The following is a 23,836-nucleotide window of genomic DNA, read 5'->3' as shown; positions in this document are numbered from 1 at the left end:
ATCCATGCTTTTCCTAATACCGTTCAAGTGTTCAATGCATAACATTTCTATAAGGTGGTGACCAGAATGGAGTGAGATACTTGAACTGAGTTTTGCCACCGTCCAGGATAATCTATTCTGACTTCTGGGGACATGCATTTTGTCCTGGTTAAAAGCGATCTAATTTTGCCCGTGTTACTCTGCCGTGCCTGGCTCGGCACTGTGCATATGTAAGTGCGCTGCGTGTGGGGCTTGCTGTGTGAGCACGTGTGTTTGTTGTAATCCCAGGGTCTTATCAACAGCAACAGAAGGCCCCTTCGAGATCAATCATACTCATTCGGAGTTTGTTTTCTGCTGCCTGACACTTGTTTCTCTCTCTTTGTCGCCGTTAATTTTATTTGTCGTATGTCAGGCCAGGATGAGTGAGGCACTTTCAGGCTCCCCTCACTTTCTTTTCTCCCTTCCTTCCATGGCCACCACCTTTGCTAATTTCAGGCGGTCAGCACATTTGGCAAGTTCGTAGCTGCTAGCCTGAGCAAGTCATTAATCTATATTAGAAAAGGCAGAGCCCCGATTCCAGCCTTTCCCAGGCTGGCCTGCTCCACCCCGCAATCTGCAGGTGATATTGCATCTCCCTCGGCGCTGGTACCTGTTGTTTTCTTTGGAGAGTTTTCTTTTTGTCTTCCTGATGGAATGTCTGCACTTGATAACACCGCCTGGCACAGTAGCCGAAGGTTCCCCTGCCCGACAGAGTGTGTCACAGAAGGTAGCCGAACTCTCGAGACCCACTCCTGCCCACTCCTGTCGGCCAGTGGAGCCAGTTCCTGGGAAGCCATTCCAGCCCTTTCTCCTGGAGAAGGTCAGCCAAATCATGTGCCTTCATTTTGTGTGTTCTTAAGTCGATAGTTTTTTCATCTTTGTGGAGTTTGGTTTCCACTGCCCCTCTTCCTCCTTTTCATCTTCCCGTCGACATACCTCCTTTTCCCTAGAAATCTTAAAATGAATCTGCCTTTTTCTATGTTAGTTCAACAGAGCGGTGTTTAAAAACTGTCCTATCTTTTTTTCTCTAATCTTTCGATCCCATGTGCCCCACTGTCCAATAAAACTACCAAGACATGACCTGTCTTGATAAAAAAATTAAAATAAACCTCTTTTTCAAAACGTTGTCTTTTCCACAAAACAAAAGGTGCTGTCACCATGGTTTGGGTGGAAGGTGTCAGTGCTCTTTGCTAACATTCAGGATTTTGAGATGTGTGCCCTGTGGATTACATCCGGTTCTTCCTGTGTAATCCTGCACAGCAGACCTAGAAGAAACCAGAGAGAACATCTAGGCTAGGGGTTTCCAAGTGAGATCTTTCTGGGAAGAGAGCTGTACCTTCACATAACACCTAACGTGGCATGCCAACACAGTTGACCCTTGAATGACTCTGATTTGAACTGTGTGGGTCCACTGATACACGGAATTTTTCCATAAACACAGTACAGTACTGAAAATGTATTTTCTCTTTCTTATGATTTTCTTAATAACATTTTCTTCTCTCTAGCTTACTTTGTTCTAAGAATACAGCGTATAATACATACACAAAAGACCTGTTAATTAACTGCTTATGTTATATTGGTAGGACCTTTTGGTCAACAGTATGCTATTAAGTAGTTATGTTTTGAGAGAGGAAAGTTGTATGCGGGTTTTCCACTGCAGCAGGGGTGGTGTGTTTGGAACCCCTAACCCCCATGTTGTTCAAGGAGCAACGGTATAACTATTATAGCCAGGTTCTCTTGGTTGGAGTTGGGGAAACATGGGTACTTGACCTCTCATTTGCCTTGACAGTCGGGTTCTCAAGGCCCCTTAAGCCCCTCTCTAGAGGGATTGTGCAGTTTGTGCACTATTTATCTTCGTCCCTTTGGGTCCCTCCTACCCTGCCCCCGTGTCCTGGGAGGCTGACCTCAGTGGACTCTTGGTCTCTCACGCTCAGGTTGCATTTACCAGTGATGGGCATGCACCCACAGGAATTCAGAACAAAGCAGAGTTATGCTATTCACTCCCCAGGCATGCTCCCTGCAGGGCAGGGGTGGACAGCCTCACTCCATAGCAGGTTCCCTCTGTTCAGCTGGCAAGGGCAGGGAGCTCTTCCTTCTGTTACAAACCCCAGGTCACTACACAACACCTCACTGCTTCCTTAGACCCCATGCTGATCCTGGCCAGTAGCGCCTTTATTAAATACTCCTCAAATTACCCATTTTGAGTGTGCCATCTGTATCTTGCCAGGACCCCGGCCCATAGATAGGGTATAAAATCTCAGACCACAGCTCTCTTCTTGCCCAGTGCATACACTTTCATGCAAAACACATTTATGGGGCAGGGGAAACTGTGAAGGAAGACTTCCATTGAGTTATGGCTCCTTTTTCTTCCCCTGGGCTTTGATCCTTCTTTGTTTCCTATTCTTTTAACAAAATCTGGAAAGGAGCTAAAGAGCTAAATGTGCAACTTTCAGGCCGAGGCCAAGGGCAGTTGCCGGCAGACCTCTCATCCTGCTGCTTGGCTGCCTACAAGTCCACACTCAGATCTGGCCCCATCTATGCTCAGACATAACCTTGAGAATGACTTTGAAGATCTCTTCAGGGCTCAGAGGCTCTTTCCCAAATAGATGTTCCCAAGTCCCCTGGGTGGCCTTGTGTGTCCTTCCTGGGATATTGCTCAATCATCCTAGAATTATAAGGCCACGGGGTCCCAACCAGAACATGGTGGAATTATGTGTCTGTTCTGCCTTTCGCCTGTGGAATCCCCCAGGCTTTAATGGAAATACTCCTCGAGATGAAGGCAGAATCCAGTATTTGTTGTTTTAATCAAATCCTGAACTTGACTCCTTCTGATAAGCCCTCGGATATGGAATTGATGTAAAGTATGGGACACTGGCCAGGTCCAGAAGGCAGGAGAAAGAGGGTACCCTGTTCTCTTCCAACATGTGAATTCCCCAAGAAATAAAACTCTATGAATGCTCACTTCACTTCTGATAGATTGAGGACTCCAGATGTAAGCTCATTGATAGTCTTGGTGTGTGCTTCAGTATTTGTGCTTTTAATAGATATTGCAAGTGTGTTTAATGTGAAAATAGAAACAGAGGGCTCTTAAAAGAGCTTACTCAAAATCCTGCCAATTACTGAAGTCTACCAGACAAGAAGGAGCCACTTTTTTTTTTTTTTTTTTTTGATACAAGGGGGAAAATGTTTCCACAAAAGCCTGGCCCTTTGTCTTTAAAAATATTCATCTCTTGGGTACTGAATTATAATAGTAAATACAGATGTAGCTGTCTCACGTTAAAAGCACAACCAATTGTAGTACCATATTCAGGGCACTGTTATGTCACTTTAAAATGTATGGTGTCACCTAAAAGTGCACAGGCCTTATGAAGAAACTATTACTGGCTCTGATTTTGTGGCTCAGTGTTTTTGGTTTCCTGAGAAGGTAATCCTTAAGTCAAAAGTCACGCAGTGCCAAGACGCTCATCTCTGTAACCTGTTTTAGCTTCGAAATTTCTCATCACCTGGTTATAAACATCTGAAGGCAAGCAAGAGCCAAGATTCCATCGCAAGTCCCGAAGAAAGTTATTATTAGCCAAAAATGAACAAGTAAATAACTTGGGCCCAAGCCATTGCCCAAACGGGTCCTGAGCTGCTGGGGGTCTGACCAACTGTCTCTGATCCCAGCCAGAAGTAACTGTGTGGAAATGCAAAAGTCAAATTGTCCATCACCTCCGCAGCCCCTACTGGAGCTAAGGAATTAAAAGTTGCTCAAGCCTTTTTCCCATTGCTAGTTTTTCTTAAACATTAACTCTGCTACATTTTTTTTTTTTCCAACTCTGATTTGCAAAGAATAGGGAAGCTTAGCCAACTGCAATTTCAAAGTATTGCCTCTTAAGCCCAGGCCAAGTGTGTAGACTTGATAGAATTCTGATTAATGCATCTTATTACATTAATTTTCAGAGGAACCCGAAGGCATTTCTCCCCTTCCTAGTGCAGCCTGGGCTGCCAGAAGCATTTGTCCACTTAAAGAGCTAATATCTTCAGCTACCAACAACCATAAAACTGAAAATCTATCGAAAGAGTTGGCTTCTTTAGTTGCGCATAAGGCACAGTGCAAAATAGATACAGAACTTGGCTGAACTTGGCTTCAAATTTGCCAATCAAAACTCACGAACCCACGCCAAGTTGGCTACAAAATCTCCTGCCTGATGCCAGCACTAATTATGTCAACAGAGAAGTTCAAGTTTAGCCCCTGTTTCGTCCTGCACTTGTGGGCGTCGGGGATGAGGCTTTGGTGCGTAGGCAAGTGGGTCCTGCTCAGACATGCTCTGTCTCTTCCCGGCTCCCTCTGAAACTCGCAGGAGCTCCCAGGCCCCAACTCTTTCTGTTCCTCAGAGGCATGCTTCTCCACCTTCTTTGGATGAAAAAGGGTCTCCGGACATTCCGATCACCCAGGCCAAGCCTTCTTATCAGACTAGACAGTTTTCTTTAGAAATGAAGACCCCTCTCATTGAGCTTTCCAGGGAGCTGACTCTGAAGGGAGGTGTATCCTGCAGAAATTTTTTTTAGGGTCATTGGCCGTGGAATGAAGTTGGCGTGGGCAGTGGGAAAAGTCTAGCTGACAGGCAGCTGGATGAGAATCTCAGCTGACCTCAAGGAGAGCTCCCGTGCTAAAAGGGCCCATCACAGTGGTAACCACCATTGGGCTAACATAGCTAGGCCTCTGGACCCGTGCCTTGACTAGTTGTTGGGCAAACCGCCCCAGGGAGGGTGTGACTCCGTGCAGGTCAGACATCCCTGGAGGGGTTGGCAGCCGAAGGCTGCAGGCCTTCCTGGAAGGGAGCCCTGGGCCACACATCAGTGTCCATCTACTTTCCAGTTCCTGCCCTGCCTCAGCCGCCACAAACCATCACCTCCTCCAGCACACACAGCTCTCCTGTTTGGGGTAGGACTGGTGTGAGCTGTTCTGGAACCCTGGTTGATCCAGGCCTTGAAGTACAGTAGAAAGCCCTGCAACAAGGCAGACCTGGGTTTGAGTGTTGTCTCTACTGTGTAACTAGCTTTCCGGCCAACACAGTAACTGTGTGGGGCCTTAGTTTCTGCTTCTCCAAAATGGACCCACTCACTCTTAATTGCAAAGTTTGCTTATGTCTAAGTGAGAATCCTGGCAGAAATGCATTAGCATGGGGAAAGGGAGTATAAAGCGAAGCTTAAATGTGTGGGATAAGATCAGGAGTCGAGAAGCCCGGGCTGGCAGACTGGTTCCTAAGTAGAATGTCCCTGAGCAAGTCACCTAATCTCTGTAAACCTTGGTGTGCTCTGCTCGGATGGAGGGCTGTTGTGATAATTACGTGGAAAGGGGAGTGGGTGAGGAACTCAGCACTGCCCTAGTCCCACGGCGCTCATTGCTCCCTCCGCGAGCATTTACTCTTGTTCATTCCTACTCACTTGGCTGGCCCAGGGCTCATCTCCTTCCTGCATCTTCTCAGCCTTCTGGTTCCCAGGCAAAATGAGCCAAACTCAGCAGGCAAGTTGTAGTGAGGGGGCCAATCAGCCCCTGTTTATTGATGTCATTAAATGGCTGCGGTGACCTCTTTGTGCTTGAGGACCACAAGCCCCGAGCATTTTCATCCCTCAGGGGAAGCTTGGGGGCATCTCCGATGATGATTCAGGGCTCAGGCCTTTGAAGCAGTAAGTCCTCAGCTCAACCCTGGGTCTGCATCTTCCTGGATAGGTTGATCTATCTCTTCTGCTCTTACTTTGGTATCAGTACCTGTAAATTAGGATGATAATGTGGCAGTGTGGTGGAAACAAAATAAAGCAAGTAAGGTCTTTTTTTTACTTGCAACCTTTATCATTCCTTGAACACCTACAAGCACCTGGGATGGACTTGGTGCTCTACTAGGCACTCCAGATGTACAGAGATCCGGTCCCTGTTGGCAGAAGGCATAAGAGAAGCCCCCAACCACTTAAGCCCAAGTGCTGAAATAGAGCAAGAACCATAATGGGCGCCTCTATGTTTTAATGGCCAAAGAGCCAGTTGTGTGGTGAAGGGATATTCTTTCCCACGTGTGAGCTGAAGCTCTAACCACCACAGACTTCCCATGCCCAAGACCAGTGCACGTGGTGCCATCAGCATGCTAGAAATCATGAGGACATCAGATAAGACCCAAGGGCATTTCTGGGGGGTACCTGAATCACTTTTCCATCCTTAAAAAAAAAAAAAAAAATCTTCAAATCTGGCGATCTAGGAGGTTCTACTTGACCCCATTCATATTAGTAAAGTTGACCGCTGACTACCTATCTGGGCAGGTTTTTCTGTGGATTAGTGAAGCTGACTCCGAATTAGTGTACCGCCCCACCCCAAGATATTCTGAGAATTTCAGTGAAAGTAAAAATACCTCTCCTTGGGAAAGTGCCTCCTGTTTTCATGCTACCCAAGTTAAGTTGCTTGGTAGGATTTTACCCAAATCTCTGTATTTCTAAAGCCGGACTTAGCCTTTGAGAAAAATGCAAAGAAAGTACTCGGCACAGTGCCAGACACAAAATAGATGCTCAGTAAATACCAGGGAACATTCAGGCTTCTGAGTCCCAAGTATGCCATTCCCATCTTCGGCTCGATTTTGAAATATTAAACAAACAAATAAAAAATTTAAAAAAAATCTCTTTGGTGTCTTGAAACATACTTGAACCAACTAAAATTCCCATTTCCAAACAGAATTTTAAATATTTTAGAAATAAAATCTTCAGAGTCTAGACATTTAGCAGAACCAGGAAGCACAGTTTTCCAATTTGGGACCCTGTCATTGCCTTCCCTCCTAGAGAGTTGGTTATACCTTCTAGGCCAGAGCTTTTTATAGGACACTGTCATTGTTGAACTGACACTTAGGATTTTTAAGCTGGAATCCAAGGGAACCTGAATGTTGGGGAAGATTCCTAAGGAAGCCTCTTTTCTCTTCAAGGGTGAAAGCAAATGGAAAAGTAATCCCTAAGAGGCAGCCATTTGTATTAGGAAATGAAAGGGGGAAAGAATCCTAAAAAGGAACATCATAAAGGGCCTCCATTAAGCAGAAGGAGCTGGAAAAAGAGAAAAGGGGCTTGCATGTTGTTTGTAAATTTGCAAATAAATTCTGTTACAGAAGTAGTGGACTCATATTCAGCTTGAAAAACAGGGAAAGGCCTTTTATTGCATGCCTAGAAGTTTGAATACACTTTCAGTAGCTCTTCGTTATCTCAAATTAAATCTTAAATTGAGCTTGTGGTTCTGTGAATTAATACCCCGGCCTTTCAGCCCCACTGCTGAGGTCATTCAGATCTAATGGTGGAAATGGTCACAGGGTCAGCCCCTGGTCGGCGCTGTATAGAAACGCCTTAATGATGCCGGCAGCTGTTTGCTTTCTGCAGCTGGGGCGGCTGGGCTGTGGGGGGGCTGAGGCGGGGGGGGGGCTTGGCAATCACATCATTCTATCAGCGGCCTGCGTGCGTGAGAAAGTACAGAATCCCACGCCAACCCCCCATTCCATGTTGAAACGGGAGGCACGTGCCTCCTAGAGCAGAGAGAGGTGAGGGAAGCCACCGTTGCCTGAATGTTCTCCATGGCGACCCACATCTTGGGATGCCACAGGAGAGGGGCCACGTGTCCACGTAAGCACATACATCGTTCTAGAGAGATTCCATTCCTCTGACATAACATTGTTTGGTAAACCAGCCTGGCCCCTGGTGTCAGGGAGTTTACATAAATGTATGCATCGATCCCTGCAAATGTGTGCATTTAAGGGGAGTGGAGAGCATGCTGGTGTGAAATAGACAAGAATGAGCATTTTCAAGGAGTTCCTTAGCCTTGCTGTTTCTCTCTCAGCCCTGGTCTCCCTCTTTAAGTGGAAAGTGGAACCCTGGATACCCACGATGGGTCAGACACGGAGCCAGGTTCTAGATACCATCCATCTTGAAAACTCCCTAGCCGGGTTCAAGTGATTTCCCCCTATTTTACAGCTGTTGGAAAGGAAGCTGGAGAACTCGTGGTTAACAGCTCTGTCAGGGGATTTGGCAACAGGTGTCTCTGTGGAGTTGCAGCAGATTTATCTGCAAAGCACAGTAAGCATCAGTTGAAAGGGTACAGGAATGGAAACCGGAATGGCTGACCCTCTAAACCAGTGAGCATTGACATAGCTGAGCGCCGCTGGGTGCCAGGCCCCATGCGAAGAGCTTTCCACAGTGATGTCAGGGCAGCCTTTGGAGGAGAAGTCTGCCGACCAGGCCCATTTCACAGATGAGGATAGTAAAGGTCATTGGCATCAACTCAAAGTGGTGGGGCTGAGGTGTGTGCGACTCCAGGGCTGGGTCTATAATTTCTGACACCTTCCTCTGTTCTCTACCTTTTTCCCATCAAGCATCTCTCTCACTCCATTTTCTAGCAGGGAGACTCGTGGGCTGAATGAACCAGGAAAGGGAAGGTCTGTGGGTACCAGGTAGAAACCATATCCACCAGCCTGCATTGTTATTTTGGGACAGGAGCCAGACACACCCGCCCCCCACCTCCTTGTTAGGAGTGGGCTCTGGGTGGATTAATCTGCCAGAGTGAGGGGGCCGGGCTGGCTGACAGGATGGGGGACAGAGCCACAGTGGAAATTGTCAGGTCGTGAAGGGGAATTAGCTTCTGGGTGTCAATAGGTGCAGATTGCTACAGGCCTTGGCGACTGGGAGGCCCTGGTGTCTGTGTTAGCTCCTCAGCCCATGAGGCCTTAATGACAGCCCTGCCAACAGCGCAAGAGGCAGCCTGTGACAGTAGAGGGCAGCCAGCTAATCTAATCTGAACGCCCCGCCAGGGGCCTGGGGCCTGGGGACAGGCGGACCTGGGGCCTGCTCCCGGTCACAGCCTCAGCGATGGTGACAGTAAAAGAGCAGCTTCCAAGCCAGGGCGAGAGAGAAGGGGGAAAGCCGAGGACTAACGTTTTGGCAACGCCTGCCACGCACAGGGTTCTGACCTCATCAACGTCACTGTTACTGTGACCTGCAACCTACGGGGTGTCTGTGACATGCATGGCACTGCACTGGGCACTTTTAATTATCACTGGTATGTAAGTGTATATAATAATCTAATTTATAACTGCATCTTATTTATCTGGGTCCTACTATGCACCAAATGCTATTAGACACATATATTAATAATGAACAATACTGTCTATTATTATGTCAAACCTCAACTGTGCCCTTTATCAGTTACACTATACTCTGTGCCAATGATGTTTTATTAATTGCTGTTATCATCATGCCTCTCATCCTCCAACCCATGAATTGGGTACCGTTACTATTTCTGTTTTATAAATGAGCAATGTGGGGCACCGAGAGCCGGATTTGACACCAAGCGATGGTTACTGTCCTTTGAGGAGTGTTTTCTGCATTCTGTATGCATACTTTCATTTCATCCTAAATCAGATTAGAACATAAGTTTCCAGACTTCAGTAAGCATCAGGATTGCTTGGGTGGGGGCCGTTTCTCAGACCTCATGATTCTGTAAAATGTAGTTGATCCAGAATGGGACCCAGGAATCTGTGTGATTAACCAGAGGCACGGGGTTCTGATGCTGGTGATGCATGATTACATCCTCAGTGCGGCTAGTCCAAGAGCAAGCATCAGCAAACCGCGGCCCGCGGGCCGAATCCAGCTGACTGCCCGTGTTTTAAATAAATTGTTGGAACGCACGCAGCCTTGCCCGATTGATGCCCTTGTGTCTATGGCTGCTTTCAAACTACAATTTCAAGCTTGAATTGAGTAGTTCCCACGGAGCTACACCAGGCCAACCGAAATATTTACTATTTCATTTTTTACAGGAAAAGTTTGTCAACCCATGATCTAGAGGATTTTCTAGAGGCCCAGGCTAACTAAGGTCATTGGAACGACATGGGGTATAAGCAGCAAAATTTAAAAATGACTATTCCCTTAGCCTGCCCCAGGTTCTGTGCCAAGGATTTGGGCATCATTTCCCATTCAGTCCCCTAACAGGTTTATGGGCCACTGTCCTCCACAGTCTAGGGAAGCCAAGACTTCCAGAGGTTGAGAGAGTACCTTTGGGTCTCACGGTAAGTGAGGGTCAGAGACAGAATCAGAACTCCCAGTTCCAGAGCCCCTCCCTCCTGCCAGCGCCTTTCTTTGGCTAGTTTTGTTAATAAAGCAAACTGGTGGAACCAGAGCAACCCAGCCTCCTCCAAACACCAACTGGAACGTACAGTCGGCAGAGGTGAAATGACACGAGGTGTGGGCTTCAGCCACAGCAGTAACGACAAACGGAGGAGGTGGGGGGGAGGGATGAAGGAAAGAGGTAGGCATGTCAGCCTTAGAGCCACTTTTGTATCTAGCTGACAGGCATGTGGGGTGTTATTTTCTCTCCTTTGGAGTGTATTTTATAATTTCATAATAAACATCTTTATTTTATATGTATAATCTATTTGTGTGTGTGTGTGTATGTGTGTGTAAGTAATCTTAATGTCTACTTGCTCCTAAGAAAGTAGCATACATGGCTGGGGTTTTTCTCTCTCTGTCTCTGTTTCAGTCTCTCTCTGTCTTTCTGTCCACCCCCCACCCCTCTCTCATTCTCTCATATTTCCCCTGCCCCCTGTGCCTTTTTTTTTTTTTTTCATTAAGATAATGGTAGCACCGATCTGACTATTTCCCTGGCTTCCTGAAGAGGCCTGAGAATTATAGTAAACAAATTACCCATTACCAGGGAAGCCCTGTTCTCCCCCACCCAGCAGATTCCCAGCATCTTCTTTCACCTCTGGGAGATATTCTCCAAGGTCACTAAATTAAGCCTTCAGACAATCGAAAAATTGAATCTCAGTACATCTATTTTCCTAACAAAATTTCCGCAGCGCCGATTGGGGCTGACAGGTACGGCCGCGCAGCTTCCTGGGCTGTTCAGGTCGATTTGGCCGAGTGGGACGGCATCAGCTTGTATTGGAGGGAACATCTGAGCAGCTCAGGGCCCCCTGGGAGTCAGAGAGTTCCTTCCCTCCTTGCCACTGTAAGTGACTATTTCTGTTGTTCCTTAGCGAAGCTTCCCTTCCTCCTCCAGCCCCACCCTCAACCCTCACAGTGGCCAGGCCAGGCGTCTCATCCTCAGTTATTTATCAAAAAGACCATCACAGTCATTGCAGATACTTTTACTAGTATCTGGAAACCGTGTTCTTTTTGAGGACACTAATGATGCAGCCGTAATCACGATCTCTATTGGAATGGAGGGGCAGGATGTAATATTTGGGGAGTGGGGCCTGAGAGAAGGAGGGGCTCTGCTCCAAGTCCCCCAGGCGGTGCAGCTACCACAGCCTGGCTGATGGAGGGGCTTGCAGAGGGGGGTACCACTCAGGATTAGATTTGGAGCTGAAGGAACTCAGCTCTCTGATTGACAAGAGACTTCGGAAGGAGTCACATCCCGTATCCCGGCTTCATTTCCTCATCTGCAAGCTGTGTCTTAGCCAGTGCTTCTTGGGGTCTGGGACACCACCTGAAGTAGCTCTCCATGAGCCTCTAAGATCTACCTAAAAGCTGCAGGGGAAACCTGCATCCTACTCAAAATGTCTGTTCATATACGTGTAAAAACAATGTGTTACTTTGCTTAGCTGAGAATAAAACTGATGCTCTGGGAGGACACACTGAGTTTATCCTGTTGCTTTACGTGCCCACTGGTACCCCTCCTGGGAGCCCCGGTGCATGTCCTCAGCTGCACAATGCCCACACTGTTGACCTCCACAGCAGGAGGCCGGCTGCATGCTGATTAGGCATAGGGCCTTAACCTTTCTCTTGAGTTTTCTCTCATCTAAGAAAGAGTGATCATAATGCTATGTACATTTTTAGGAGCATCGAGAGAATCCAATAAGATAATTCTTATAAGGCCCAGAGCATAATCCCTGGTACATAATAAGTGCCCAATAAATTTTAGCAAAAATAATGATGACCACAATTACATCCAGAGCTCTTAAGGAGCACCAATCTGTAGCACTGCATGCCGAGCCCTAGAATGGAAACTCCTAGAAGATACAGGAGCTGGTAGGGCTCGGGGTGGGGAATCCATGTGGCAGCTCCTAACATTGTTGGTCCCTGTGTAATTTTTGTTTCTCAAATGGCCTTCCTCTTCCTCACGGTGATAGCTATTTATGTTGCTTCTTTCTCTTCTTCCTGGATTCGTGTACTGATCCCTGCATCTTTGTAGCAGTCACCGATTGCTGCCTCACGAATTACCCCAACACTCCATGGCTTCAAACAATAAGCATTTAGTATCTTACAGTTTCTCTGGATTAGAGCCGGGGAGTAGCTTAGATCAGCGGTTCTGGCCTCGGGTCCCTTTCAAGATTGCAGTCAAGCTGTGGGCCAGGGCTGTGGACTCCAAAGGCTTGACGGGGCTGGAGGTGTTACATCCAAGGTGGCGTGTGCACATGGCTCCTGGCAGGAGGCTTCCATTCTTCACCACGGGGACCTTTCATAGGGCTGCCTGAGCATCCTCACAACACGGCAGCCGGCCAAGTGAGTGAGGTCAGAGAGAGCGGAGGAGGAGGCCACAGTGCCTCTCTGACATCATGATGTCTGGGGCATCGTGCACTGTCAGATGCTGTAACTCCAGCCACATTCTGCTCATTGGAAATGAGCCAGTCAAGTACATATTTAAGGAACGGGGAACCCGCTCCACTATTTGAAGGGAGATACTGTCATGTGGGCATATTTTTTAAATTGCCACAACTTGCCACTTCGATATCCCCTGACTCTCTTGAATACCTGACTGGCTCACCGGTTCAGCCCTTGGAAAAGGCCTAAACTGTGGGAAAACGCAGCTGCTCCTTCCCACTCCCGCTGCACAGAGACGTCATCACCGTTTCTGGGGTGGTTCTGATTAGAAAGCGGGTGGCCCACAGGGACCATGTGCAGCCATGCAGTCAGCACATAACTTCACCGGAGGAACCTTGAACTCCCCCCACCATGTTAGAGGACTTCTCCACAGACGCATTATATCCATTTGTAATCAGTACAGCCCTGCCTTTGGAACTCGCCAATTTGATTTGCTTATTTTTCCCCCTGAGAGCAAGAAACCTGCCTTGAAGAATGCCTGCTTTGGACAACGTGGTAGGTACCCCCATGGGGTCTTCAACTGAGTGTTCGGGGGATACAAACAAAACAAAACAAAACGAAAAGACTGGGGTCAGCATTTTCCCTGATTCTGAAACACCGGTCCTTAAGTCACACCCTTTCCACACGTCCTTCCTCCATCGGTGTCCTGACTCTCTCTTTTCGTAGCAGTCTGGCCTTCCTCTTCCCCTCCGCCTGCCTCGTAGCCCTCCTCATGTTCTTTACTGGGGGGAAAGAACACCGGAGCACAGCCCCTCCAACATGCTGTGACAGCCCTGGGTAATTATAACCCTATTAGGCTCTCCGCTCTTGGGTCTGATTTTCTGTAACTTCTCTTTTGTTCCTTTACTGCACGTGTCATGCTGGCCTGTGAGTGAGAATCTGCCACGTGTGTATGGTGCTTAGAGTTTTCACAGCAATTTCCTGAGCATTATTATCTCTCTCCATCCTCTGTAAAATTGGGTATGAATATACCCACTTTGTAGATGAGGAAACTAAGGCTTAAGATGATCCAGTAATTTGCCCAGAGTTAACACAGCTCATAAGTGAATGACGTGGCCCTCAAGCCCAAGTCCGCTGGCTCATAAATTTCATGGCTTTTTTGTTTTGTTTTGTTTTTTTGTACAGTATTATACGGGTGGAATATAAGCTCCTTGAGGCTAGGTATCATGCCTCATTCTGCTTTGCATCCCTTTGCCTTTTACAGCAGTGTCCTGCGTATATTAGGGCTTTGGAACATGTTAGTTGAAGGAGAAACTACGTGAATGAGTGAAGCCATCAGTCAAATCAAGACACTGCTCACACATGAAGCCCAGAGTTTGGCTCTCACGTGTGCCTCAGTTAAGGACATCTGCAAGTTAGTATTACGAAGCCCAGCAAGACCAAAGATGCCGTGGCCTGAATAACAACGGGATGCAAACGCTTCCCTCGTCTCGTAAATCTTGTAAATCAGCATTGTCTGTGCTGAGCGGGGCCCCAGTGTCATGGTAGCAAACACCGAGAGGCCCAGAAGGCTGATCTGGGACAGCGTCCCCATCGAACGCTGCCCTGTGCTAAGTCTGCAAAATATTTAAATAAGGGGTTAATTTATAAAGTGAGCCACAGGAAAGTTTCCAGGACTGCTGTGTGCGTGTCTCATAAATCGGCACAAATTGAATCTAGCTTTCTGTACCCGTCAGCGCCTAGGTAAACCAAAATTTATTGGGAGGTGTATAGGTTGCCATCCAAAGAAACATAGTAAATGAGAAAAGTATATCCTCAGGAGGTCTGTAAACAAGGTATGAAGGCTGGCAGACACAACAAAAGTTCGAAATGTAAAAATTCCCGTTGCCACGGATTCGGAAGTACGGTGTCATTTGTTGCAGATGGAGACTGGGCTCCAGGAACCCTTGTTTTATTCCTGAACATTCCTCTGACTTCTTAATAGACTAAAGATTTTGTGTATTGCAGGGAGAATTTATGGTATGGAGGGTGCGCAAAGAGGAATGTCAACCTCGGTATTTTGCACGTGTCAAATTAGGAGACTAGTTTAGCCAGAACCAAAAATGTTATGCAGTCTAAAAAAGCGAAGCTTTAGTTTGTATGGTTACAATGACTATTTATAGTAATCGTGTAGGCAGGCCGCCTTGGTCTGAGCGATCGTGATGGCTGTTCATGTGTATTGAGGCCCTACCATGAACCAGACCCTGTGCTGAGGTTTTTACAAACTTTATTTCTAGGCTTTTTAAGGACTCAGTCCTTGCAGGACATTGTTGTTCTTGTGCCCATTTTACAGAGAGGAAAGTGAAACTCCGACGATGAAGTTCAAGGACTTTTGGCTAAAATACGGATTTGAGTCGATTTATGTCCCAAAGCTAGTCCTCTTCTTCTAATCCCTGTTCTCATTATCCAAGGTTGCCTCTCATTATTGCAGTGTTTTTATTATCTAGAAAACAAGTGCCAGCATCCTGGTAAATGCCTTTGCCTAGGCAAATTATTTAATACTTTAATTTAGCTTTTATTCTATTAGCTACAACATTCAAAGTGATGCACCAAAAAATGCCCTCAGATTCTCTAAAACCTACATATTAATAACTGTCACATCCTCCTGAAGGGGGCCAGCAACGAACATCACGTTAAAAGGGGAACTTCCTTGAAAATAAAAAGCATCCCTGAGCATATTGGTGAAGCAGTTGTGGGAGAAGAGAGAGAAGGTGGGGTTATGTTGGACACACCCTGAAATCAAACAATCTGGACACTTAAGGTTCAAGCAGTTTTTCATATGCAAATTGGCTTCAGGCCTTATAGCATTCCTATTGGCTAAACCAACTATTATGCCTGCACTTTATAGAGGAAGAAACAGAGAAATTAAGTGACTTGTCTGAAGTCACACAGCGGCTCCAGGATTCATCTTCACTAGTCTGACCTCATGAAGAGGTGGGCAAACTGGGCCAGATGGAGAAATTGGCATTTCAAAAAAAAAATAGCATTGCCAAAATATTGTCAGGAGATGTTTAGAAAAATCTCTTGGACTTTTTTTAGTAACAAAAGAGGCAAAATTCAAATCTGATAATTCACTATTCATAGTTTTTGTTTGTTTGTTTCTGACTTTTCAGGAAGGCAAGGATCTCAGTTACAGCCTCAGATATATTTGAGACTAGCAGCAAGAAAGCATAAAATTATGTTCCTACCTATGCTGCCCCTCCTTCAAAGCCTTGTTATTCTTGTTCCCTTCGATGTATTTCAACTCCAAAATACACTGTGACATGAAAATTGTGTATTCAGATTGTTCTATTGATTTGCTGAGAAAGTGACCTTGTATGTACACATGAAAATGAAGAGATCTATACCGCCCGGCCTCTTTGTAAGGAGATGAGAACAGCCCCGGCTAACGGGCATCCATTTCACACTGAACCTCACTCTTCTTTGCACCAGCCACAAGCATCCAGGGAGGCCTTCTCAGGAGGCTGAGCAGGTGTGACCTGCATGAGGACACTGGCAGAGGGTAAACCTGGGGCCTGGAACCCTGTGTTCCATTTGCAAAAGCCCATGGCACTGGCCCGAGATCGGAGGTTCCCTTTGCCATTTGGTCAGTGACTTCCACGGGACTGGATTTTCCTTGTGCTAATTCACCCAAGGGCACACCACCACGGCCCCGGCTGAATGATGGCATCCACCACTGCAGTGAGCGGGGAAGACAGCATGCCACCTCCAGGCACCTCTGCTGCCGCCACAGTCAACAAGTCACACTTGTGGATGGGAAGGAGAGGGAATGAGCATTCCTGACGTCCGGGCACTATATCAGGGCCTTGCAAATGCGGTGCCTCATTTAACCCTCCCCAAAGCCCTTGAGGTGGGTGGCATTAGGCCATTTGCTGGATACAGAAAGTGAGAAGCAGGGATATTACAGCAGCTCGCCAAAGGTCGGGCAGCTTGTAAGTGGCCGAGAAGAGGCTGGAACCCAGGATTTTTGATCTAAATTTCAGTCTACTTAATTATTCTATACATCTGAAGCCCCTTTGGTTTGGATCCCTCATCACAGGACTGGAATGAAATAGAATTTCTCAGCTTAAGGAGCCAGGCAATAGATGGGCCTTTGCCAAGCACATTCCCCCCCCCCCCCCCCCCCCCGCCCAGAATCAGGGGTTAGCAGGAAGAGAGGAAAGACGGAAGGTGAGGCACGGAGGAGGAGAGGGTGGGGAGAGTAAAGGTTATGCCCCAGAATGTGGATGCTGCTTCTTCATCCCACACAACGGAAGCCGGAGCCCAGGGTATCTTAACAAGATGTTCTAGAATCACAAATTGCTGTTTGCACCTTAGGGACGGAGGAAGAAGAAGAGGGGAAGAAAAGAGAACCAGCATGTGCAAACTTATAAAATGGGGAGCTGTATGTAAATGGCTTTTATTATAATTGCAAGGCTGCACCAGGAGACTTGAGCTGTGTAAAATGTCACTTGGTCTTATTACGGTTCATGGAGATTACCTTTCAACGCAAGTTTCATTTCTTCCAATGCTTGGAGAAGCGAACGAGGCAGTGACTCCTTCATTTCCTAATCCTCGCCAGCAACTTGCTTCTTGCTCGGTGTTTTGTGTCATTCTGTATGATACCGCATCAAGGCAATTCATGGCAGCAATTGAACCAAAAGCAATTTAAGTCAAAAATGGACAAATATGGATGTCATTTATAAGGCTTGTTCAAAGGCCTTTGACATCACTCAAAGCCTGAACACTTCTCAGGAGGGAGACACTTTTTTTTTCTCTCCAGCCCAGCAAGATTTGAGATTTAATACAGACTGCTTAGGGAGGCGTCTGCATGGTTCTTGCCTGGAAACCATTTCTTGGGGGAAGCAAGTGTTTTGTAAATTCCAAGAAGGAGAGATAAAAGGTTGAGTGATTAGAAACCAAAGCGAATTTTCACGGTGGATTTATATTTATTGTGTTGATTTATTTGCAGTGATAATAGTCAAATGGATCACATATTTGAGGGTATCACATATGTGGGCATGGCGTTACAAGCGTTACATTTAATTTAATTAATATTCATAATCATAGTGCACAGACACATCTGTAAATATAAAGGCACATTTTATTGTCCCCATTTTACAGATGAGAAAACTGAGTCTCTGAGACCCACTCAAGGGCACAAGAAAAACTTTCCTTGAATGGGAGAATTCATTCTGAGTGGCTCCAAAGTTCTTTTTTTTACACCACACCCGAGATTCAAGAATGGCTGGCAAATTGAGACACCAGAAGCCCTATGTTGGCCATTTCCCTTTCTTTCTGTGTCTGGAGTTGTGGGGAAGGCAGGTGGCTTCAGGGCCTCCTTGTTGGACTCTGTGGGGCTGTGCTTTAGAAGGCAGCTTTTCACGTTCTGTGGGTGGTGGAGAAGCAGGGGAAGCAGGTCAGGGAGCAGCAGGTGTACCTTGGTCACCCCCCAGAAGCAAGGCCGAGTGTCATCGGAAAGTGGCCAGTTCAGCCATTGCACTGCAGAGTGACGGGAACACTCCCCAATCCCCAGAGGTCAAGGGGCATCTCCCAGGAGAAGAGGAGACTTTAGTGGTTTCTAGAGATTGAATAATACAGACAACTCAAGGAACAACTGAGTCTTAACGATGGTGAGGCTTTACATATATACACAGTGTTTTCTTTGGCTGCAAAAGAACTATAGATGAAGGAAAAAAAGTCCCCAAATGTTCTCTATTGTATGATTCCAGTTGCATGACATTCTTGAAATGGCAAATTTATAGGAGTGGAGAACAGATTAGGATTGCTAGGGGGTAAAGAGGAACTGGGGTGAGTGGGGTAACTATAAAGGGCAACATGAGGGACCATGGTCTCTATCTTGACTGTAGTGAGGTCACTTTTCTGGTTGTGATATGTCACTCTAGTTCTGTGAGTCAGTACCATGGGGGTAGGTGAAGGAGGCCTGGGATCGCTGTCTTATTTTTCACAACTGCATTTCTCACTATCTACAATTACCTCGAAAATAAAAATTTGATTAAAAAAAATGACAGAGCATTTGGGAAAAGAATTTAACAAGGAGAAAATTTAAATCAAGCATAAGCCCTCCACCCAGAGAGCCATCATTTCCATTACTGGCCTGGCCTCTCTCTCTCTCTCTCTCTGTCTCTCCCCGCCCCCCATTCTCTCCTGTTCATACATATAAGATGGAGAGGTTTAAAAATGTAGTTATACCTTGTCTTTCTCCAGGCTTGGTAACATCGACCCTTTTCATCTTCTCAGGGAGGTCTGAAGGCTGTGTTTAAACCTGCTGGTTTGGCATTGATTTTGATGAGTGGACAGCAATGAGCATCCTCCTCCTCCTGGAAGCTTAGGAGCTGTGCATAAGGAATGGATGCATTTTATGAGCAGAGCTTCAACTATCCCCCCCCCACAATCGCTAATAGGTGTTAAGATTTTGCAATAAATACTACTTATGGCTGTTAATTGAACTAAATCCCAGATTGTCAGGACATGCTTGTTTTCTCATTTTAATTTCTCTGAGTTCTCACAATTATTGAGGGGGTGCACAGAGAATAAGGTTAGGTTGGAGGGGCAATATATCCAACATGTAATCTACATCCCTGGCAGATGTTCCTGCCAAGCATCTTGCTTGGTTAGGGACACTAAAATGGGGCCAAGGAAGAGGTAGGGGGACATCTTGAAAAACCCAGCTCCCAATAGCACCCCATCCCCCCCCACGGTGCACTGGAGATCATTTCTCCTGTTGCCTTTGCTTCCAGGCTGCTTGGAGTGACCTCCCACCCCCAGGTGCTAGCTTCATGTCTAGACAAGTAAAAGCAGAAAACCTAAATTATCTTCCTTTTATTACTACTTACTAGCTGAGTGACTTAGGCAAGTTTCTTCATTTGCTGCCCCTTCATCCCTTGCCTCTCTGAACCTCAAAAATCTCTTGATCGTTCAGTGGAATTAATAAGAACTTCAGATAAATTGACACCTGTGAACATGCTTTGCAGATACAGAGTTGTTTGCAAAAGTAACTCATCATCAGTATAGGATGGAAGGGCCCCTTGTCTACATTGCCTCCCAGCTGACCCTCATTGTATGCTCATAGAATAATTTTTTAATGTAAAATAATTACCATCACTAATCCTAACTATACACATTCCTAAATCTGTGACACTGCACAGAGCCTTGAACCTCTCTGTGCCTTCCTTTTCTCATCTCTTGTTCTTATTTTAAAGAGAGATTGTCATGTGGATTAGGTGAGAGGCGGTGTAAGGCATAACACAGAGTAAGGACTCAGTACATCTTTTATTGACTCATTCAGTAATCCTCCAAACAGTTAATGCAGTAGAGCTCATGGCCGTGCAATATGGTTATAACGAAGAGGGATGGATGGTGACATGGCATGGTACCATTCCTAAATGAGGCGTGTCATATAGTTCTTCTATGGAACCAATGGTTTATTTTGCATTGTCCATTTGAGCATTAAGCAGGATTCCTGTACAATCAGTTCAGGCCGTCCTGAAGCTCACTATCTAACGTAGTGCCTCCCCACCTTTAATGTGCCTACGAATCACCCGGGGCCCCGGAATCTTGTTAAATCTGAATTCTGGTTGAGTAAGTCTGGGTGGGGACTCAGGGTCTGTGTCCAAGGACCTTCTAAATCAAGGGGAGTGTTTTCTTTGAAACTCTACTAAGATTTGGTCACCATCTTGAAAAATCATGCGGTATTTCATAGTATTGAGTCACCATAACATGTGGCTTGTCTACATTTGTAGCTATTATACTCATGCTGATTAAGCAGTGGGGCTGCTTCCTACCAGCTCATGTGAGCAGATTTTGCCCATTGCTTCCCAAATCTGTATTCCATGATAGCATGATATCATGTTGGTAGCATGAGCTTGACCGTGGTGAGAGTCTTTACACCATGGACATTGGCAAATGCTACCAATATTGGTGTATATGTATAAATGTGTGTGTATGTGTCTGTGTGTGTTTCTTTCTAGAGAGCTGGTTTACCAATATAATACTATGTCTTTGCAAGAATATATTTAGTCCATATTTCAAAATGCCAAATAGAAAGAGATCATATCAACAAAATTCCGGGAATTTTGATCTATGTTTCTTGAATCCAAACCTATAAGTAGGTGCATACATTTGACTTTCATTATGGGCTTCTGATATAATCCTGCCCTTTTTAAAATGCATATTATTTTATCAATTTTTTTCTGTATTTTGTGGTTGGAATAGTAGTTTTTCTTAATTATGTGTGTGGTAGGTTATGTTATTCATTAATTTCATCTCAGGACCCTAATAAGGAGTTATAAAATATTTCTTCTAAAATAAGGGTGTTGGATCGCTGGGCTTGAGTAGCTCTGATTTAATTAACCACCAGGCAGGGCCTGCAGATATGGGGGGGACCCAGGTCTCCTCTTGGGGAGAAAGGGTGTAAGAGTTGCATTAGAAATGCAGTTGGCATCTCCCCTTCAAGGTGCCTGGAAGAAGTGTGTTGTAATCTGGGATTGGGATGAGCCGCAGTGTGTCTTGTAAAACAATCCAAGGGGAGTTCATTCTAAACAGATTCAACAATGCAGGCACTGAAGAAGAGGAGGAGGGGGCGGCAGTGGAGGCCAGAGGTGAAAATGGATGCAGCAGAATCTAAGATGATTAGGAACAGTATATATAAAACACAAGGAGGGATGAAGACAGGCTTAAAAGAAATTTTTCACTTGACAGAAGGAAAGAAATATGGAATAGAAACCTAATTTAGAAAAATATGCACACACACTCACACACACACACACACACACACACACACACACACCACACACATACACCCCTCACAGGACTGGCAGGTGGAGAGGCAGGTTTTAATAGGCCTGGCTACCTCTCCATAGCCTTCTGCTCAGAACAAAAGTGCTGCAGACATCACACTAACTCTTGGGCCTTTGCTTTTGGCAATCATTCCTCTTTTACATTTTTTTTGGCACTGTAGAAATGTTTCCATAAATAGTGCGTTTAGTGGAGTGTGTTACTTTATTACTGTCAGCTACCATAACAGTAGAGGAAAATTCAATAAACATGAAAGCTAAGATCGGAACATAGAAGGCTCCCCATTCTACATCCTTCATGAACTTGTACCTTTCAGGCACGTAACCTTTCTGTTTCCTCACCTTTGAAATTCTGAGCTTCTGGGTTGGCGAAGCCACCCAGTTCTCCCTGACTGATAGTAGCTGTCCAGCGAAATTTAGGACATGCTCATTATTACGGCGGCTGTTTTGTAGACTTGCAAAGCCAAGCACTCCTCCCTACGTTGCTAAGATGGGGATACCCAGCTTAGGGGCTGAGATTTGCCTGAGCTTTGGGTGTTAGCAGCCTTTGCAGGCGACAGACTCACGAATGAAATGTTGTGATTCTTTGCTGTGGAATAATTTGGAAGTCACTTGCTCAGCTAGAGCCGGGAACCCAGCGTAAAGGAGGAAGTAAAAATGAAAAGGCATAAATATGTGAAAAAGTTAGCAAATCAAAGTAATTGAGGAGCAAAATAATTCATTCCTTCTCCCTGGCTCAGCATGGATGCAAATGATATATCATTAAGTAAGTCCCCAACACAAAGGGCAGCCAGCATAACTGTTGCATCAAATATTTAGCCAGAGCCAAGAGCAATTTTTTTATTATGTTTTTTATAAGTTTGATTTACTAACCTTCAGTGCAATCCCTATTTTTAGAGGTTGGCTCATATTTTTAATTTGTTTTCTCTAAAGCACTGAATCCTTACTAGTGTTTCAAGCTGTCCACTCAGCTCCTAATGGCAGAGTAACACTGAAAAGCATAATTACATTTCCTAATTATGTGTAATTAGGCAAAACCCAGATGATGTATTCAGCGTGCTCTCAGAATAGCCAGGGGTCAAGGACTGTTGGAATTCACTAACATTTTTATAAATAAGCCACTGCGTTATTTAATGTTGGGGTCCAAGGTGGTGCTGGGTGCCTTGTAGACCAATATAATGGTTGAAATATATAGCATTCACTTATTTAGCCAAGTAAAACATAATTGGTTCCCCACCTCCTTATCCCACCCCACCCCCTTTTTAAAACCAGTGTTTAGATTTGCTATTCTTAGCCCGAGAGGCCCTCTAAACTCAGAACCATAAAGTTCTGCTAACTGACAGCCTAAGTGATATTTATTTTTTCAAAGCTTAATCCTTTTGAAACATGGAGAAATAAATACATCCTCTTATCTACATATGCCCGGGATGGGAAATAAATTCTTATTTTCCTGCAGCGTGGTACCAGTGGGCTACAATGAATAATTTGGGCAGTCTCGCTGAAGATAATAGGGAAGCCTTCTCTATTACCAGTGATAATTATGAATCTCATAATAGAAAACATCCCAAGCCCGAACATCAATCAGGGGAGATAAACAATGGGAAATGATAGGTATACAAAAGGAAAATGGCAGTGGCCCATATGGAGGGAAAGCCCGCAGAATTCTGGCGGGGTCATAAATCATAGAGTCCAATAATTTCCATGCAATTAATATCCTCAAATTAAAACATTCGTTTTTAAAGAAAGATTCTGCAGACTTTTCAGCCCAGCAACTGGATGTCTTAGGAGATTCATGTGGGAGCTCCAGAGCCACCCTCCTTCCTGAGTCTTGTGTGTATCCGTGGCTGGAGTTGGCTGGAGCCCTGGCTAACAGTGTCTCCCCGTGAGCGGGCCCAGTGATCTCGCTCCGGGTCACCAGGGACCATACGTGAGGAGGTTGGAACTGGTGGTGGCTGACCCTTGGAATCTTCGGCCCTAACTGTGCAATGAAGACTGGCCTATTGAGGCAGGATGTCTAACTTTTCTTTACCAGTCTGAAAGACTGTTTCCAACGCCGCGGACACAGCCCAGTGAAGCGCTTGGCATGGCTACAGAGAAACAGAAAACCTTCATTCCAGAAGGTCGCGGTCTCCTCCTGTTTAGTAGCCCTGCATTCACGCACTTTCTTCTTATCTTGCCGTCATCTGATCAAGTCCCAAGGTACTTTGAGGGACTTATTTAAGAAAATAATAAAGGAATCCATTTATCACAGTGAGAAAACACTGCTTATTAGTCTGCTGTTGCTGCTCAAAATGAAATTTAAGGCCATTTGGTTAATTTATTTACTGCATCATGTGCAAAGACCAACAAGATTTCTAGCCTTTCCTCTAATGGGTCTGCATGTAGAAATTCATGGACCGTGGCCCCCAGTGATGTGAATTCAAGTGGAATCTCTCCCGTCCAACCCT

The 23,836-nt window shown here is 45.6% G+C and overlaps 1 protein-coding gene across 3 annotated transcripts in view; it reads left to right on the top strand.

Moving 5' to 3' along the window:
• The window catches only part of WWOX (WW domain containing oxidoreductase), a 928,538-nt gene that overhangs the window by 584,797 nt on the left and 319,905 nt on the right, over positions 1 to 23,836 (top strand). The gene's annotated exons all lie outside the window — the stretch shown is intronic.

Source organism: Zalophus californianus, chromosome 17, assembly GCF_009762305.2.
Source record: "Zalophus californianus isolate mZalCal1 chromosome 17, mZalCal1.pri.v2, whole genome shotgun sequence".
Classification (NCBI taxonomy): Eukaryota; Metazoa; Chordata; class Mammalia; order Carnivora; family Otariidae; genus Zalophus; species Zalophus californianus.
This window is presented reverse-complemented; position numbering and strand designations above follow the sequence as displayed.